Raw genomic sequence first — 19,736 nt, 5'->3', positions numbered from 1 at the left:
CCAATGCACCTTTTATTACACATAAAGGAGGGCATCATAAACACCCTTTAAGAAATATTAATAATAGCCTGCTGCTGACCCTCAAAAAACATTAGGAGCAAGAGCCTGCTGGTTACCCTCTAAAACATTAAAGGTGAGGGCCTGCTGCTCAGCTGACCATCTTAAACATTAGGGTTGAGGGCCTGAAGGTTAGCAAACCTCAAAACATTGCAGTGGGGGCCTACAGCTGAGCAAACCATATGAAACATTGGAGGTGAGGGCTTACAGCTGAGCAGACCATATGAAACATTGGAGGTGAGGGCCTGAAGGTGAGCAAACCCCATAAAACAATGGAGGTGAGGGCCTACAGCTGAGCAGACATATGAAACATTGGAAGTGAGGGCCTACAGCTGAACAGACGTATGAAACAGTGGAGGTGAGGGCCTACAGCTGAGCAAACCGTATGAAACATTGGAGGTGAGGGCCTGAAGGTGAGCAAACCCAATAAAACATTGTAGTGAGGGCCTACAGATGAGCAGACGTATGAAACAGTGGAGGTGAGGAGCTACAGCTGAGCAGACCGTATGAAACATTGGAAGTGAGGGCCTACAGCTGTGCAGACGTATGAAACAGTGGAGGTGAGGGCCTACAGCTGAGCAAACCGTATGAAACATTAGAGGTGAGGGCCTGAAGGTGAGCGAACCAAATAAAACATTGTAGTGAGGGCCTACAGCTGAGCAGACGTATGAAACAGTGGAGGTGAGGGCCTACAGCTGAGCAAACCGTATGAAACATTGAAGGTGAGGGCCTGAAGGTGAGCGAACCCAATAAAACATTGTAATGAGGGGCTACAGCTAAGCAGACGTATGAAACAGTGGAGGTGAGAGCCTACAGCTGAGCAGACGTATAAAACATTGGCGGTGAGGGCCTTATGGTGAGCAAACCCCATAAAACTTTGTAGTGAGGGCCTACAGCTGAGCATACCATATGAAACATTGGAGGTGAGGGCCTACAGCTGAGCAGACCGTACGAAACATTGGAGGTGCGGGCCTACAGGTGAGCAAACACCATAAAACTTTGTAGTGAGGGCCTACAGCAGAGCAGACGTATGAAACATTGGAGGTGAGGGCCTTATGGTGAGCAAACCCCATAAAACATAGTAGTGAGGGCCTTATGTTGAGCAAACCCCATAAAACATTGTAGTTAGGGCCTACAGCTGAGCATACCGTATGAAACATTGGAGGTGAGGGCCTGAAGGTAAGCAAACCCCATTAAACATTGAAGTGAGGGCCTACAGCTGAGCAGACGTATAATACAGTGGAGGTGAGGGCCTACACCTGAGCAGACCGTATGAAACATTAAAGGTGAGGGCCTACAGATGAGCGAACCCCATAAAACATTGTAGTGCGGGCCTACATCTGAGCATACCGTATGAAACATTGGAGGTGAGGGCCTACAGCTGAACAGACAGTATGAAACATTATAGTGAGGGCTTACAGCTGAGCAGACCGTATGAAACATTGGAGTGAGGGCCTACAGCTGAGCAGACCATATGAAACATTGGAGATGCGGGCCTACAGGTGAGTGAAACCCATAAAACATTGTAGTGAGGGCCTAATGGTGAGCAAACCCAAAAAAACATTGTAGTGAGGGCCTATAGCTGAGCAGACGTATAAAACATTGGAGGTGAGGGCCTTATGGTGAGCAAACCCCATAAAACATTGTAGTGAGGGCATACAGCTGAGCAGACCGTATGAAACATTGAAAGTGAGGGCCTACAGCTCAGCAGACCATAGGAAACATTGTAGGTGAGGACCTGAAGGTGAGCAAACCCCAAAAAACATTGTAGTGAGGGCATACAGCTGAGCAGACGCATGAAACATTGGAGGTAAGGGCCTGAAGGTGAGCGAACCCCATAAAACATTGTAGTGAGGGCCTTATGTTGAGCAAACCCCATAAAACATTGTAATGAGGGCCTACAGCTGAGCATACCGTATGAAACATTGGAGTGAGGGCCTGAAGGTAAGCAAACCCCATAAAACATTATAGTGAGGGCCTACAGCTGAGCAGACCTATGAAACAGTGGAGGTGAGGGCCTACAGCTGAGCAGACCGTATGAAACATTGAAAGTGAGGGCCTACAGCTCAGCAGACGCATGACACATTGGAGGTAAGCTGAATGTGGAGTGAGGGCCTGAAGGTGAGCAAACCCCATAAAACATTGTAGTGAGGGCATACAGCTGAGCAGACGCATGAAACATTGGAGGTAAGGGCCTACAGCTGAGAAGACCGTATGAAACATTGGAGTGAGGGCCTACAGCTGAGCAAACCGTATGAAACATTGGAGGTGAGGGCCTACAGGTGAGCAAACCCCATAAAACATTGTAGTAAAGGCCTTATGGTGAGCAAACCCTTACAGAACATTGTAGCGAGGGCCTACAGCTGAGCAGACATATAAAACATTAAAGGTGAGAGCCTGAAGGTTAGAAAACCCCATAAAACATTGTAGTGAGGGCCTAAAGCTGACAAGACCGTATGAAACATTGAAATGAGGGCCTACAGCTGAGCAGACCGTATGAAACATTGGAGTGAGGGCCTACAGGTGAGCAAACCGTACAAAACAGTGGAGGTGAGAGCCTGAAGGTGAGCAAACCCCATAAAACATTGTAGTGAGGGCCTACAGCTGAGCAGACCGTATGAAACATTGGAGTAAGGGGGCTACAGCTAAGCAGACCTTATGAAACATTGTAGGTGCAGGCCTACAGGTGACCAAACCCCATAAAACATTCTAGTGAGGGCCTACAGCTGAGCAGACGTATGAAACATTGGAGGTGAGGCCCTTATGGTGAGCAAACCACATAAAACATTGTAGGGAGGGCCTACAGCTGAGCAGACCATAGGAAACATTGGAGGTGAGGGACTACTGCTCAGCAGACCATATGAAACATTGGAGGTGAGGGCCTGAAGGTGAGAAAACCCAATAAAACATTGTAGTGAGGGACTGCAGCTGAGCAAAAATATGAAACATTGGAGGTGAGGGCCTGAAGGTGAGCGAACCCCATAAAACATTGTAGTGAGGGCCTTATGTTGAGCAAACCCCATAAAACATTGTAATGAGGGCCTACAGCTGAGCATACCATATGAAACATTGGAGTGAGGGCCTTATGGTGAGCCAACCCCATAAAACATTATAGTGAGGGCCTACAGCTGAGCAGACCATAGGAAACATTGGAGGTGAGGGACTACTGCTCAGCAGACCATATGAAACATTGGAGGTGAGGGCCTGAAGGTGAGAAAACCCAATAAAACATTGTAGTGAGGGCCTGCAGCTGAGCAAACATATGAAACATTGGAGGTGAGGGCCTGAAGGTGAGCGAACCCCATAAAACATTGTAGTGAGGGCCTTATGTTGAGCAAACCCCATAAAACATTGTAATGAGGGCCTACAGCTGAGCATACCGTATGAAACAGTGGAGGTGAGGGCCTACAGCTGAGCAGACCGTATGAAACATTAAAGATGAGGGCTTACAGATGAGCAAACCCCATAAAACATTGTACTAAGGGCCTACAGCTGAGCAGACCGTATGAAACATTAAAGATGAGGGCCTACAGATGAGCGAACCCCATAAAACATTGTAGTGAGGGCATACAGCTGAGCAGACGCATGAAACATTTGAGGTAAGGGCCTACAGCAGAAAAGACCGTATGAAACATTGGCGTGAGGGCCTAATGGTGAGCAAACCCCCAAAAACATTGTAGTGAGGGCCTATAGCTGAGCAGATCGTATGAAACATTGGAGGTGAGGGCCTGAAGGTGAGCAAACCCTATAAAACATTGTAGTGAGAGCCTACAGCTGAGCAGACGTATGAAATATTGGAGGTGAGGGCCTATAGCTGAGCAGACCGTATGAAACGATAGAGTGAGGGTCTACAGGTGAGCAGACCGTATGGAACATTGGAGTGAGGGCCTATATATAAGAAGACCGTATGAAACATTGGAGTGAGGGCCTACAGCTGAGCAGACCATATAAAACATTAATCATTTGAATGGCTCCGCAATCCGGGAGATGTTCAAATTTTTTTACGGTGCGGACGGATCACGGACCCATTCAAGTTGAATGGTTCTCGATCCGTCCCGGCCACCGCACGGATGTGGCCTGTGCATTGGGGACAGCAAATTGCGGTCCCCAAAGCACGGAACGGCCGCATAACGGCTGTGTGCATGAGCCCTTAGAGTTACTGCTGGAACATCATTCTGTACGTTATCATTCTATTCTGTCAAGGATTGTTCTGGCATCTCACAATATTGTATGACATTGGTTCATGAGAAATTGGAGTCCTTAACTAAATTTGAAGCAAATGCATAACGTAGGGTTAAAACAGTTGAACCCTTTTAATCTCTCTGGTTCCCATTCTTTATTTCTGTACAATGGCAGTAAGTGTCTTGGACTAGCCTACGCACATTGGGGGAGATTTATCAAACTGGTGTAAAGTAGAACTGTCTGAGTCACCCATAGCAACCAATCAGATTCCACTTTTCATTTTTCACAGCTCCTTTGGAAAATGAAAGGTGGAATGTGATTGGTTGCTAGGGGGGGGCAGTTCTACTTTACACCAGTTTGATAAATATCCCTCATTGTGCATTGGTAGTCAGAGACAATCCTCCCTGCTCTTGGATGGTCCACCTGAGTCTAAAATACACCTGTTCTCACAAAAATGCCCCCCTGCTCTGCTCTGTGCTCATTCACTTGAATTGGGTCCTCGATCCGCATATGTCGGTCCGCACCGCAAAAAAGTAGTGCATGCACCACTTTTTTGCAGTGCAGAAGCACAGACAGAAAACCCACGGAAGCACTGCGCGGTGCTTCCGTGGGGTTCCGTGCCTCCGTTCCGCATTCACCTTCTGGATTGAGGACCTATTCAAGTGATTGGGTCCGCATCCATGATGCAGGGGGCACATGGCCGGTGTCCATGTATTGCGGACCCGTGTGCATGAGGCCTTATTCTGCAACAAGAATTTCCTGTAAAAGAACAGAAAATAAATGTAATAAAAAAAGGACAAATTATTAAATTTAATCATAACTCACCAATGATGGACTCTTCATATGTCGATCCACACTGAAAACCAGAAGGGCAAGTCACGATATCACCTGAGCATGTAGTGGAAGAAGCAGAATAACAACTTGTGCACGAGAGAGCGTAACCTGAAAATATATAAATGATCTCTTATTACAATCAATACTCGGGGTTGGATGGCTCTGAAAACTGTACTGTATCAATGGAATAGCTCCACATGAAGGACGGGATGGTAGCTTTGTGGTTAGTACGGTTGCTTTGCAGTGCTGTAGTCTTAGAAGCCACTCCACCTGACACAGAGATAGACTCTGCTGTTGACTTCTGTTCAATTTGGCTTCCCCAATATTAAGCAAAAGATCCCGTTATAACCCTCACCGTTCCCTCTGGACTTAACAATGGCCCCTAAAGCTGTGTTCACATCTCCTGTGAATGTTTATAGCAGGGTCTTCTGGCAGAGAACGACCTGCCGGTGTTCACCGGATATGGCATTACTGGTTTCAACAGATCACCGCTGGAACCCTATTGGCTATAATCGGCTCCGGCGAACACCTGCTGTTTTCCAGCATAAATGCCGAATTTCATCTGAACAAATTCCACCTCATGCAATGGTTTTTGTCCGGCTGAAAGGTGGTATTTATGCCGGATCAGGCTGCCGGATCATCTCTAATTCAGATGTGAACACAACCTTAATTTGCCATTTTAGCCCTCCTATTACGCCCTGCTTAATAGCATTATATCAGTTATCTGAAGAAGCACTTGAGTGGGACAAGTAAAAAGCTTAATAGAATGTTACTTTAAACAAATATATATATTTAGGCAAAGTATGAAATAATGTATTTCCCTTCTGACATTATACACTGTACTTCACCTAGATTTACATAGGGTTATATAATAGTCAGAGCTTTACTAACCCCTTAAGCAGGGGCTTAGCTAGAGGCTCATGGGCCCAGGTGCAAGAGTTCAGCTTGGGTCCCCCTTCCCTCAGAGCTTTGTGGCAAGGGTAAGGCCACCCATCTTTCTGCTGCCTGAGGCAAAAATTTAAACTGCACCCCCCTATGCCAAATTCTCAACCTAACCCCTTCATTCCATCTGTACTGTTAGGCCAGATGCACACGGGAGAGTTAAATGCGACAAACTCGCAGCGTTTGTCAGTGAGACGTCCATTCTGGCCTCCTTCCGCTCCTCTGGCAGGATTGCACAGCATTATACTTCTGTGAGTGTAATACAAAAGTTTTCAGGACTTTCAGGGTTACACAGCATTATAAATCAGTATAATACTGTCCGATCCTATCAGAGGAGTGTAAGACAGAATGGGAACTCTCACTGACACATGATGCAAGTTTATAGCATTCAACGCACTCATGTGTGTCTGGCCCTCAAGACATACTCTGGCCTAGTCCTGGAGCCTATTAGAGGTAAAATAGGGGCATGTAACCGCGCAGCAGTTTCTGGCTGTATCGCCGTCCTGAGGCTTATTTTTTCAAGACAAGTTGTATTTTTTTAATGGTGTAATTTAATTTACATTCCAAAGTCCACAGTCAGTGTCACTAAATAATTGTTTCTTCAATAAATGGGACATATTTGCATGGTGATTCTACTTATTTATTTTTTATCATTTAGCCTCTTACCTGTACGCCCTGATGTCTAAGTCCTTAAGGACACAGGGCGTACAGGTACGCTCTGTGTATTTCTGATCACTGACTCGAAGCGGGTGGTGGTCGGAAGGGGGTACCTGCTGAAATCATTCAGCAGGCACACTGTGACAATGCCGAGGGGGGTCCTGTGACCCCCTCGTATCGGCGATCGTTGCAGATTAACCCCTTCTATGCCGCGGTCTGCACTGACCGCGACATAGAAGTTGTTTGTGGTTGAGGGAGCCCATCGAGTCCCCGATGGGTGAGAAGGTAGCCTGATGCGGTGCAGAGGCTGCCCAATGCCTTGCACGGCATCGGGACCTGCCCTCTACGGGAGCCGAAGAGATCCATCCTCAGGTTGGGTCTGCTAGGCAACCTGTTAGTGTATGACTCAGTTTCATACACTAACAGGCAATGCATTACAATACAGATGTATTGTAATGCATTGCAGAGGGGACCAGACCCCCAAAAGTTGAAGTCCCAGAGTGGGACAGAAAACAAGTTAAAAAAAAAAAGTTATAAAAAGTGTTTTCAATAAAAGAAAATTAAGTTTCAAGTTAAAAAAAGTAAAAATGCCCCTTTCCCCTAATTTTATAATAAATAAATAAAAAAAAAACACACATTAGATATTGCTGCGTCCGTAATGGCCGGCTATATAAATATATCACATGATCCACCCCAGCTCTCAGACTATTGAGACAAAAAACTATGGCTCTCAGACTATTGAGACACTGTCACGGATGAAGTTAGCAGATAGCTGGAACATATAAATAAACGAGCGACTGGCTTGATCCCAAACTAAGGAGCTTATAGGTGAGCCCTATAAAACCCTAAGAGCTCTCCCTGACTGCTATGCACATGCAAGGGTCTGTATGGTAGACGATTGCATGCCCACGTACTTAAGACTGTGTGACACCTGAAAACCCTATAATAGTAAGGGGACACGACCACCGGCTCCCTGCACTTAATACGGACGGAGTCATGGTCACCTAGAATCAAGCCAGCAAGGAAACACAATAAAGTAAAAGACTTATCTGAACAAACAGCAGAATCAGCCTCCAGCAGTGAACACTTCATCCAGGAAGTAGTATAAACCGCAAAGTGAGGCGGTATGGGAGGGAATATAAAGGAAGACGATTTGTCAAAATAAGTGACACCTGGCAGAAGGAAAGGAGATGAGAAAGTGAAACCAAAACAAAGAACATCATACAAGAGGTAGAGAAGAACGTCTGCCAGACCTTCTCACAGAACTGGCGGTGACAGTACCCCTCCCTCTACGGGTGGACTCCGGACACTCAGAGCCACCTTCTCAGGATGAGACCTATGGAAAGCCCTGATGAGACGAGTGGCCTTAATGTCCGCCACATGGACCCACATCCTCTCCTTAGGACCATAACCCTCCCAATGAACGAGGTACTGAAGAGAACCGCGGATAATGCGAGAATCCATAATCCTAGAGACCTGAAATTCAAGATTACCATCAACAAAAATTGGAGGAGGAGGCAAAGAGGAGGGTACAGTGGGTTGGACATAAGGTTTTAATAGGGACTTGTGAAAAATATTAGGGATCTGCCAAGTCTGAGGAAGATCAAGACGGAAGGCAACGGGATTGATGACGGACAAGATCTTGTAAGGCCCAAGATTTCAGGAGGGAACCTTCAGTTTGATATTCTTTGTAGACAACCACACCAGATCACCAACATTCAGGTCCGGACCAGGCACACGTCTCTTATCCGCCACATGCTTATATCTCTCACTCATCCTCTTCAGATTACCCTGAATCTTTTGCCAAATAAATGACAAAGATGAGGAAAATCTCTCCTCATCAGGTAAACCAGAAGACCCCTCTCCAGAGAATGTCCCAAACTGCAGATGAAACCCATATGCACCAAAAAATGGTGACTTATCAGAGGACTCCTGGCGACGGTTATTTAAAGCAAACTCAGCAAGGGACAAAAAAGAATACCAATCCTCCTGATTCTCCGCCATAAAACAGCGCAGATATGTCTCCAGATACTGATTGACGCGTTCGGTCTGACCATTCGACTGCGAGTGAAAAGCAGAAGAGAACAACAACCGAACTCCCAAGCGAGAACAGAAGGCCTTCCAGAATCTGGAAAAAAATTGCATGCCCCTATCAGAAATTATGTCTGAAGGAATGCCATGCAATTTAACAATATGATCAACAAACGCTTGCACCAGCGTCTTAGCATTGGGTAACCCAGGAAAGGGAATGAAATGTGCCATTTTGCTAAAACGGTCCACTACCACCAGAATCACAGTCTTCCCCGAGGAACGAGGCAGGTCCGTAATGAAGTCCATGGACAGATGCGGGCAAGGAAGGGAAGGAATGGGTAACGAGAGGAGAGAACCCGATGGCCGTGAATGAGGGACCTTGGCACGAGCGCAGGTCTCGCAGGCTGCCACAAAACCCTCAACCGTCTTACGAAGAGCCGGCCACCAGAATCTCCGAGCAATGAGATCCACTGTGGCTCTACTCCCCGGGTGCCCAGCAAAAACAGTATCGTGGTGCTCCTTAAAAACCTTGTGTCGTAAAGCGAGAGGCACAAACAACCTCCGAGGAGGACAAAGATCAGGAGCCTCTGCCTGGGCTGCCTGAACCTCTGCCTCCAAATCAGGATAAAGAGCAGAGACGACTACCCCTTCAGCCAAAATGGGACCTGGGTCTTCAAAGTTCCCCCTCCCGGAAAACAACGTGACAGGGCATCCACCTTCACATTTTTAACCCCAGGGCGGAACGTAACAACAAAATTAAACCTAGAAAAGAACAACAACCATCTGGCCTGTCTCGGATTCAGACGCTTGGCCGATTCCAAGTAGGCCAGATTCTTATGGTCGGTAAACACGGTAATAGGGTGTCTGGCTCCATCTAACCAATGGCGCCATTCCTCAAATCACATTTAGAAGCCCACATTAGGAATCCTGATGAGGCCCTGAACATCAGCATATGTTTAGCTGACAGGAGTGAAACCTGGTGACAGAATCCCTTTAAGACGGTAATGGCGGTTTATAATGTCACGGATGAAGTTGCAGATAGCTGGAAGTAATGAATAAACGTCCGACTGGCTTGATCCCAAACTAAGGAGCATATAGGTGACCCCTATGAAACCCTAAGAGCTCACCCTGACTGCTAAGCACATACAAGGGTCTCAAAGGTAGACGATTGTATGCCCCCGTACCTAAGCATTGAATGAAAGGATGTGGCGCTCATTAATTACTGAATAATATATTAAATTTTATTCCCTGTCACCTATGCATAGCAGGTGCTTATTCACGTCTAAAATTGTATAATGTCAACCCAAGAATGTAACAGAAAAATTATAGAAATTTATTAAGCTGTCAACTAGGTAGAGGAGGGGTATAATACACCCAAAAAATGGTGAATTTTACCAGAAAATGTAACTGACAAATTATTATTTTTTCCAGTCTACTAGGTATAGGAGTGGTATATCACACCCAAAAATTGGTGAATTTCACCAGAATATATAACTGACTATTTTTTTTTTTGTTTAACCTGTCAACTAGGTATAGCAGTGGTACTATACACACCAAAATTGGTGAATTTCACCTTACAATGTAAATGACAATTTTTTGTTTTTCTTTAACCTGTCTACTAGGTATAGCAGTGGTACTATAAACCCAAAAATTAGTTTATTGCAGCAGAAAATGTAAGTGACAATTTTTATATTTTTTTTTACCGGTCTACTAGGTATAGCAGTGGTACTATACACAACAAAATTGGAGAATTTCACCTGAAAATGTAAAGGCAATTTTTTTTTTGTTTGATGTCTACTTGGTATAGCAGTGGTACTTTACACCCAAAAATTAGTTTATTTCACCAGAAAATGTAAGTGACAATTTTTATATTTTTTTTACCGGTCTACTAGGTATAGCAGTGGTACTATACACCCAAAAAGTCAGTGAATTTCACCCGAAAATGTAAATGACAATTTTTATTTTTTTAAACGGCCTACTAGGTATAGCAGTGGTACTATACACCCAAAAATTAGTAAATTTCACCAGAAAATGTAAATGACAAAGTAGTGAAATGATATAAAATAAAATAGGTACAAATAAAAAAAAAAATTTGATTTATGAGGTGGAGTTCCATATGGAGTAGGAGTTTGAGGAGGCGGTGGACGTAGCGGTGTAGGTGGAAGCGGCGGTGGAGGAGGACGAAGTAGCCAAAACAAGTTTTTTGTTTCAATTTTATTTTTTAAAATTAGGGTACACTCCAAAAGAGTGTGAAATATCCAAAATACAAGAATAAGCAATTGCGCTGTAGTATAACAATGGCTGGGTGAGGCTGGTATACTCGTCTATTCTATCCATGCCTGGTTCATTTTAATGAACGTGAGCTTGTCCATATTGGCTGTGGACAGGCGGCTGCGCTTGTCTGTGATGACGCCCCCTGCCGTGCTAAACACACGTTCAGATAATGCACTGGCTGCAGGGCAGGCCAGCACTAGTGTTGATCACGAATATTCGAATTGCGAATTTTAATTGCGAATATCGGCACTTCGAGAATTTGCGAATATTTAGAATATCCCAAAATATATTCGTAATCACGAATATTCTATTTTTTTTTAAATACCAGTTCATGCGAAAATGTTTATGCAAATTTTATGCAAATTTTCGCAATCAAGAAAATAATGCCTGGAGATCACGAATTCGCGAATTCTCGAATATATGGCGAATATTCGCCCAAATATTCGCGAAATATCGCGAATTTGAATATTGCCCCTGCCGCTCATCACTAGCCAGCACCTCCAAGGCGTAAAGGGCAAACTCAGGCCATGTACCCAATTTGGAGACCCAGAAGTTGAAGGGGGCCGACCCGTCATTCAGTACGTGTAGGCGTGTGCACACATACTGCTCCACCATGTTGGTGAAATGCTGCCTCCTGCTAAGACGTTCCATATCAGCTGGTGGTGTTGGTTGTTGTGGCGTGCTGATAAAGCTTTTCCACATTTCGGCCATGCTAACCCTGCCTTCTGAGGTGCTGGCGGTGCGTTGGCGACCTCTTCCTCGTCCTCTGCCTTCGCCTTGTGCTTCCACTGTGCCCCCGCTGTCAGGTGGGAATGCTACCAGTAGCGTGTCTACCAGCATGCGCTTGTACTCGCGCATCTTACGATCACGCTCCAGTGAGGAAATTAGGGGCGGTACGTTGTCCTTGTAACGGGGATCCAGCAGCGTGGCCACCCAGTAATCAGCACAAGTTAGAATGTGGGCAACTCGGCGGTCGTTGCGGAGACACTGCAGCAGGTAATCGCTCATGTGTGCCAGGCTGCCCAGAGGCAACAAAAAGCTGTCCTCTGTGGGAGGTGTATCGTCTGTGTCCTCTGTATCCCCCCATCCACGTTTAGTGTCCCACTAGTAAAGGTGGGCACTACACAAGGTTAACATTGTCTTTTGCATTACTGTGATGTTTAATTATGCATTTCCCTGTGTTATCTGGGTGTCAGGCCTGTTAGGGTGTAGTTTAGCATCCTAGACGTTAGAGGGAGCTAGAGAGCCCTAAGTATATATAGGTAGGCCCAGACAGGGGAGAGTAGTTCATTCCAGGTGGCTAGAAGAGTAATGTAGTCAGCCTGAAGCTCCTGAGTCTAAGCTTAGCTCAGTAGAGTCACCCCAGAAGAAGAATCTACCTCCTGGGAGGAACCTGCAGTTACCCATAAACCAAGCAGCGTCCTTGCATCCAACTAAGATAAGTAACCTGATGAACAGAGGTACTATAAGTTAAAGTCAAGAGCCAATACTGGAGGAAGGATTTATTACCAAGGGTTAAAGCCAGCATTTAGGCATCCGGGCCTTGGGATCCAGCCAGCTAGAATAGCTGAAGGGAATAGTGCAGCATAAGTCTGCTAAGCATTAATTTTATACCCTCCAAGTATCTTGCCAGTATATACCTGCCATACTAAGAAGTAAACCTGCTTGTGGAATATTGCTGTAAGGAACTGCATCATCATTACTAACTGTCTGTATAAAGTTGGGACTGTTTTCCAAGTAAAGCAACGTTTGGTTTACCATACCAGCTGTGTACCTCTATTACTACTCCTACAAATCGGTGTGCCACCGTTACAGGCACTGGCGTCACGATCCTTAAAGGGACCTTGCCTCAGGCACTCAAAACACCTGCAACATCCAGGGCACCTCACCCAGCATCAGGCCAGGTCTCTCCATACAGAGTGTGCCCCAGAGGAACTTGTGTCTACCTCTCCTTCACTGCCGCATGCCTGCCCAGGGTCCTCCAAAAAGTGAGTAACCCTCGATTGCCCATAACCGTAACCTCACTGTCGCAATACCCTGCAGGTCTGGCGTGCTGCACACGCACCAGTGATGGCCATGAGCTGGTCTGGGTGCCACCCTGCTGTGAACATGGTTCCTCCTCCTCCATCTCCTCCTCCTCATCCTCCACCTCCTCATCCTCCAGAACTGTGCCCTGGCTGGATAATTGTGTACCTTGGGTTTGTGGGTGCAGGAACCCACCCTCGGTGCCACTTGTGAATGACTTGCCGGAAACCCTACGAAATGATCCCTCTTCCTCCTCCTCCTCCTGTGCCACATTCTCTTCCATCATCGCCAGGAGCGTTTTTCCAAGGAGGCATAGAAGTGGGATAGTAACGCTGAGAATGGCGTTATCGGCACTGGCCATGTTGGTGGAGTACTCGAAACAGCGCAACAAGGAACACAGGTCTCGCATGGAGGGCCAGTCATTGGTGGTGAAGTGGTGCTGTTCCGCCGAGAGACTCACCCATGCATGCTGCAGCTGATACTCCACTATCGCCTGCTGCTGCTCGCGCAGTCTGGCCAGCATGTGCAAGGTGGAGTTCCACCTTCTTGGCACGTTGCATATGAGGCGGTGAGCGGGAAGGCCAAAGTTACGCTGCAGCGCTGACAGGCGAGCAGCAGCAGGGTGAGAACGCCAAAAGCGTGCACAGACGGCCCGCACTTTACGCAGCAGCTCTGACACATTGGTGTAAGTTTTATGGAATCTCTGCACCACCAAATTCAGCACATGCGCCAGGCAAGGGATGTGCGTCAAACCGGCTAGTCCCAGAGCTGCTACGAGATTTCGCCCATTATCGCACACCACCAGGCCGGGCTTGAGGCTGACTGGCACAAACCACTCATCGGTCTGTTGTTCAAGGCTCGTCCACAGCTCCTGCGCGGTGTGGGGTTTGTCCCCCAAACAGATAAGTTTTAAAACTGCCTGCTGTCATTTACCCCTGGCTGTGTTGGTGGTGAAGGTGTTACGCTGACCGGATTAGGAGCTGGTAGAGGATGCGGAGCAGAGTAGGAGGAGGAAGCAACAGAGGCAACTGAAGCGCCCTGCAATCCTCGGTGGTGGAAGGACATGCGCCAAACTGCTATCCGCCTCAGGCCCAGCTGCCTCTGCATTTACCCAGTGTGCTGTTATGGAGATATAGCGTCCCTGACCGTGCTTACTGGTTCACGTATCCATAGTCAGGTGCACCTTGCACAGATGGCGTTGCGCAGTGCACAACTGATTTTGTCCCCTACTTGGTTGTGCAGGGAAGGGATGGCTCGCCTTGAAAAGTAGTGGCGCTGGGCACGACGTACTGTGGGACAGCCACCGCCATAAGGCCTTTAAAACTATCCGTCTCCACCAGACAGAATGACAGCATTTCAAAGGCCATTAATTTAGAAATTCTGGCATTCAGGGCTAGGGATCGCGGGTGGGTAGGGGGTACTTCCTCTTCCTCTCCAGCGTTTGGGAGCTTGAGAACTGAACGCTTCCTTGGGACATTGTGGAGATGCTTGGTGACCCAGGTGTTGGTGTTGCTGGCAGATCTTCTGTTTGCGGGGGTAGCAGGTGGCACTGTCACTCCAGAGGTGGATGAAGAGGCCGAGACTGCAGCAGAAGAGGAAGCAGGAGGAGCCAGAGACCTTTCTTGGTTTTTGAGGTGTCTACTCCACTGCAGCTTGTGCTTTGCACTTAAATGCCTGGTCATGCAGGTTGTGCCTCGCTTCAGGCTCTGATTGCACAGCGTGCAAACCACTTGTGTCTTGTCGTTAGCACATTGTCTGTAGAACTGCCACGCCAGGGAACGCCTTGGAGCTGGATTTGGTGTGCTCGGTCCCTTGCTGCGGTGGGCAGTAGCAGTCGTACTGTCTAGAGGACGGCTGCTCCGCTTTTGCACCCTGCTCCCTCTTCTGCTGTGCTGGTGGCTCTGTGCGACCACCGCCTCTTCCTCCGAACTACATAGGTCACTCGCATGACCTTGATTCCATGTGGGGTCGAGGACCTCATCGTCCTCCACATCATCATCCACCCAGTCTTTACCCCTGCCTTCCTTGTCGGTCTGCACACTTTCGAAAGACCTAGCAGTTGGCACCTGTGTTTCGTCATCATCTGCTGCGATGGTCCTCCCATGTACTCATCTTGAAAGATAAGTGGTTGGGCATCGGTGCACTCAATCTCTTCCACTTCTGGGGCAGGGTTAGGTGGATGGCCCTGGGAAACCCTGCTAACAGAGTCCTCAAAAAGCAGAAGAGACTGCTGCATGACTTGGGGCTCAGACTGCTTGGCTAATTTGCAAGGGGGTGAGGTGAAAGACTGATGGACATCTGCTGCAGGTGCCAACTGTGGTCTTTCAGCAGGAGACGGGGTGGGAGACAATGTGAAGGAACTGAATCCACTGTCAGCAACCCAATCTACTATCGCCTGTACTTGTTCAGGCCTCACCATTCGTTGAGCAGCATTAGGCCCGACCAAATACCACTGCAGGTTTTGTCGACTACGCCCACCTGAGGAAGGGGTTTCACTTGTGCGTGTAGCTTGCACAGATCGACCACGTCCTCTCCCTGCAACAGGAGCTCCACCAGCAGCACCACGATCTGGGCCACGTCCCTTATTTGACGCTCTCCTCATATTTATCGAATTTAGGATCTTGCCCTAAATGGGTGTTTAAATAATAGTAGAATAGAAAGACAGTATGAAAAGGGTGCATCTCACACGGCATAAACTAGACTAGGCCTCAATTAAAGATTTCTTTGCACAGGGTGTATCTCACACGGCCTGAACCAGTGAAGGCCTGAATTAAAGATTTCTTTGCACAAAATAGCTGTATTTCAAATGGCTGTATTTCAAATGCCTGAATCAAACCCCTGTATGTAGAGGGTGTATCTCAAACGGCATGAACCAGTCTAGGCCTGAATTCAATATTATTGCACCAAATGGCGGTATTTCAAATGCCTGAAACAAACCCCTCTATGTAGAGGTTGTATCTCACACGGCTTGAATCAGTGTATGCCTGAATTAAATATTTATTTGCCCAAAATGGCTGTATTTCAAATGGCTGTATTTCAAATGCCTGAATCAAACCCCTGTATGTAGAGGGTGTATATCACACGGCTTTAATCAGTGTAGGCCTGAATTAAAGATTTATTTGCACAAAATGGCTGTATTTCAAATGCCTGAAAAAAATTCCTGTATGTAGAGGGTGTATCTCACACGGCTTGAATCAGTGTAGGCCTGAATTAAAGATTTCTTTGCACAAAATGGCTGTATTTCAAAAGCCTGAATCAAACCCCTGTATGTAGAGGGGGTATCTCACAGGGCCTGAACCAGTGTAGGCCTAAATTAAAGATTTCTTTGCCTAAAATGGCTGTATTTCAAATGGCTGTATTTCAAATGCCTGAATCAAACCCCTGTATGTAGAGGGTGTATCTCACACGGCCTGAACCAGTGTAGGCTTGAATTCAATATTGGTGCACCAAATGGCGGTATTTCAAATGCCTGAATCAAACCCCTGTATGTAGAGGGTGTATCTCACATGGCTTGAATCAGTGAAGGCCTGAATTAAAGATTTTTTTGCCAAAATGGCTGTATTTCAAATGCCTGCATCAAACCCCTGTATGTAGAGTGTGTATCTCACACGGTCTGAACCAGTGTAGGCCTGAATTCAATATTGGTGCACCAAATGGCGGTATTTCAAATGCCTGAATCAAACCCCTGTATGTAGAGGGTGTATCTCACACGGCTTGAATCAGTGTAGGCCTGAATTAAAGATTTCTTTGCACAAAATGGCTGTATTTCAAATGGCTGTATTTCAAATACCTGAATCAAACCCCTGTATGTAGAGGGTGCATCTCACAGGGCCTGAACCAGTGTAGGCCTAAATTAAAGATTTCTTTGCCCAAAATGGCTGTATTTTAAATGGCTGTATTTCAAATACCTGAATCAAACCCCTTTATGTAGAGGGTGTATCTCAAACGGCCTGAACCAGTGTAGGCCTGAATTCAATATTAGTGCACCAAATGGCGGTATTTCAAATGCCTGAATCAAACCCCTGTATGTAGAGGGTGTATCTCACACGGCTTGAATCAGTGTAGGCCTGAATTAAAGATTTCTTTGCCCAAAATGGCTGTATTTCAAATGCCTGAATCAAACGCCTGTATGTAGAGGGTGTATCTCACAGGGCCTGAACCAGTGTAGGCCTAAATTAAAGATTTCTTTGCCTAAAATGGCTGTATTTCAAATGCCTGAATCAAACCCCTGTATGTAGAGGGTGTATCTCACACGGCCTGAACCAGTGTAGGCCTGAATTCAATATTGGTGCATCAAATGGCGGTATTTAAAATCTCTGAATCTAACCCAAATGTATTAAGGGTGTATCTCACAATGACATCTGCATCAAAGGCTGCCAACTAATATTTTTCTGTTTAACAACTGAGTGTTTGTTTAACAACTGAATTTGACAGCAGTATATAAGCCTGTAATTTCACACGTGCTGATGCTGCAAGGCCTGAAAATAGTGTTTTCTGTCAAAAAGTGTGTTTTTAAAATCCCAGAAAATGATGGATGTATTTCTACCTGAAATTGCACACTGACTAATCCAGATGTTGTAGATTCCTAAAAAAGTGTTTGTTTTTTTAATAACAGAATATGAAAGCTGTATATATTGAACTTTAATTTAACATTTGCATATCAGGGAAAATACAGTTTTTTTGACAAAAAAAAGTGTGTTTTCAAAACCCCAGAAAATGATGGGTGTATTTCTAGCTTAAATTGCACACTGACTAATCCAGATGTTGTAGATTGCCAAAATAAGTGTTTTTTTGGTAACACTTATAAATTAAATATTTATTTGCCCAAAATTTCAAATGCCTGAATCAAACCCCTATATGTAGAGGGTGTATTTCACACGGCCTGAACCAGTGTAGGTCTGAATTCAATATTAGTGCACCAAATGGCGGTATTTAAAATGCCTGAATCAAACCCCTGAATGTAGAGGGTGTATCTCACATGGCTTGAATCAGTGAAGGCCTGAATTAAAGATTTCTTTGCCAAAATGGTGGTATTTCAAATGACTGCATCAAACCCCTGTATGTAGAGTGTGTATCTCACACGGTCTGAACCAGTGTAGGCCTGAATTAAATATTTCTTTGCCCAAAATGGCTGTATTTCAAATGCCTGAATCAAACCCCTGTATGTAGAGGGTGTATCTCACACGGCCTGAACTAGTGTAGAATAAAAATTATATAAAACAGCCGTTAGTACGTTGCCTTTCTTTTGGTGCCTCACGAGTTCCAATTGTGAAATGGGTACTGTAAGTACAATAAAACCTTGCAGTTTAAACTTATGTGATTGTACTTCACTATTTGTGGCAACCTTGATTTCTCACAAAGGTTCCCAAAGGAAAGGTGAATCCAAGTGATCTGACAGCTTTCCCATATCCAAGGAAGTTTGTGTGATCTGGAAGGGAGGATTTTTTTGCTTTGCTCTGGAACAGCGCGGTCCATTTAAAGAAACTGAACCAGTGTAGGCCTGAATTCAATATTGGTGCACCAAATGGCGGTATTTAAAATCTCTGAATGTAACCCAAATGTATTAAGGGTATATCTCAAAATGACATCTGCTTCAAAGGCTGCCAACAATTTTTTTTTTGCCCAAATGAGTGTTTGTTTAACAACTGAATTTGACAGCAGTATATAAGCCTGTCATTTCACACGTGCTGATGCTGCAAGGCCTGAAAATAGTGTTTTTTGTCAAAAAAGTGTGTTTTTAAAACCCCAGAAAATGATGGGTGTATTTCCAGCTTAAATTGCACACTGACTAATCCAGATGTTGTATATTGCCAAAAAAGTGTTTTTTTTTGGTAACAGAATATGAAAGCTGTATATATTAAACTTGAATTTAACACTTGCAGACCAGGAAAATACAGTTTTTTTGCAAAAAAGTGTGTTTTTAAAACCCCAGAAAATGATGTGTGTATTTCTACCTTAACCACCTCAGCTCCCCTAGCTTAAACACCCTTAATGACCAGACCACTTTTTACAATTCTGCACTACACTACTTTCACGGTTTATTGCTCGGTCATGCAACTCACCACCCGAATGAATTTTTCTTCTCACTAATAGAGCTTTCATTTGGTGGTATTTCATTATATGTCTTTGATAAAAAAAAAAAATGTGTGGGTAAAAAAAAATGGTTTGGGTAAAAGTTATTGCGTTTACAAACCGTGGTACAAAAATGTGAATTTCCGCTTTTTGAAGCAGCTCTGACTTTCTGAGCACCTGTCATGTTTCCTGAGGTTCTACAATGTCCAGACAGTAGAAAAACCCCACAAATGACCCCATTTCGGAAAGTAGACACCCTAAAGTATTCGCTGATGGGCATAGTGAGTTCATAGAACTTTTTATTTTTTGTCACAAGTTAGCGGAAAATGATGGTTTTAATTTTTTTTCCTTACAAAGTCTCATATTCCACTAACTTGTGACAAAAAATAAAAACTCACAAGTGACCCCATTTTGGAAAGAAGACACCCCAAGGTATTCCATGAGGGGCATGGCGAGTTCCTTGAATTTTTTATTTTTTGTCACAAGTTAGCGGAAAATGATGATTTTTCTATATTTTTTTTTTCTTACAAAGTCTCATATTCAACTAACTTGTGACAAAAAATAAAAACTTCCATGAACTCACTATGCCCATCACGAAATACCTTGGGGTGTCTTCTTTCCAAAATGGGGACACTTGTGGGGTAGTTATACTGCCCTGACAT

At 45.3% G+C, this 19,736-nt stretch overlaps 1 long non-coding RNA gene across 1 annotated transcript in view; it reads right to left on the bottom strand.

The window, feature by feature from the left end:
• Nucleotides 1–19,736, bottom strand: part of LOC120992471 — an 82,139-nt gene that overhangs the window by 16,291 nt on the left and 46,112 nt on the right. The window contains exon 2 of the long non-coding RNA XR_005776981.1: nt 5,065–5,181. This is a non-coding gene — a long non-coding RNA (uncharacterized LOC120992471). The remainder of the gene's footprint in view (nt 1–5,064; nt 5,182–19,736) is intronic.

The sequence above is a fragment of the Bufo bufo genome, chromosome 1, assembly GCF_905171765.1.
Source record: "Bufo bufo chromosome 1, aBufBuf1.1, whole genome shotgun sequence".
NCBI classification, from domain to species: domain Eukaryota; kingdom Metazoa; phylum Chordata; class Amphibia; order Anura; family Bufonidae; genus Bufo; species Bufo bufo.
The sequence above is the reverse complement of the archived record's forward strand: the minus strand, read 5'-3'. Positions and strand labels throughout refer to the sequence as shown.